Source organism: Theobroma umbraticum, unplaced genomic scaffold (genome assembly GCF_002168275.2).
Source record: "Theobroma umbraticum cultivar Fairchild unplaced genomic scaffold, ASM216827v3 scaffold_56.0, whole genome shotgun sequence".
In the NCBI taxonomy this organism is placed as follows: Eukaryota; Viridiplantae; Streptophyta; class Magnoliopsida; order Malvales; family Malvaceae; genus Theobroma; species Theobroma umbraticum.
In genome coordinates, this window is record NW_018397256.1 from 3,973,531 (window position 1) to 3,973,899 (window position 369).

Below are 369 nucleotides of genomic sequence, written 5' to 3' on the forward strand. Positions count from 1 at the left end.
ATAGAGGATATATTATTTTAAGTCTCAAAGAAGTTTATTAAATTTTAAATATATTCATTTGGATGGATATCATATTGAGACAACCAAAGAAAGAGACACTTAATACCTCTATTATCTCAAGTAGAATGTGTGTGTTAAAAGAAAAAATTACTTCTTCTGGTCTTAGAATTAAACTATACAAATATTAAAATAATTAAAGCTCATAGTAAACTAGATGTTTACTAATAAATTTAATGTTTGGCATAACCGGTTGGACCATCTCGGATCAATAATGATGCAAAAAATGATTGAAAATTTATATGATCATTCATTGATAAACCAGAAGATTTTTCAATCTAATGAATTTTATATGCTGCTTGCTCTGAAGGC